Below are 437 nucleotides of genomic sequence, written 5' to 3' on the forward strand. Positions count from 1 at the left end.
TGTTCCCCTCAACTGAGGATTCAGGCGATTTTACCAGAGGTGGCCAGCATCATGAGGGGGTGATTTAGGCAAAAAAAACATTTTTGTCAAAACATGACTTAGGCCATTATTTTAGAAAGGTGACGATATAATATATAGTGTATAATTTTTATAGGACTAATCGAGGAAAGAAGAGGAAGGAAGGAGGAGTAGAGGAAGGGCCAAGTCATATTGCCAATGATGATGGTGAAGGGAGGAATGGGGTCTGATTCAGATAATTAGATTGATGGGAGTGAGAGTTGAATGGTGTTAAAGTCCTTTGTTGTAAGAGGAATCAGTTCTGAATGTATTTTAAAAATGGGGACCAGGTTTCTTCATACAGTTCGAGATTATTTTTCAGAGTTGCTGTGTGTTTTTCTAGATTTGAGTGGTCTGTCAATACGTTGAGCCAGTGTTGA

The sequence above is a fragment of the Seriola lalandi genome, unplaced genomic scaffold (genome assembly GCF_002814215.2).
Source record: "Seriola lalandi dorsalis isolate HSWRI2012SDOR001 ecotype SW California unplaced genomic scaffold, Sedor1 jcf7180002054981, whole genome shotgun sequence".
Taxonomy (NCBI): domain Eukaryota; kingdom Metazoa; phylum Chordata; class Actinopteri; order Carangiformes; family Carangidae; genus Seriola; species Seriola lalandi.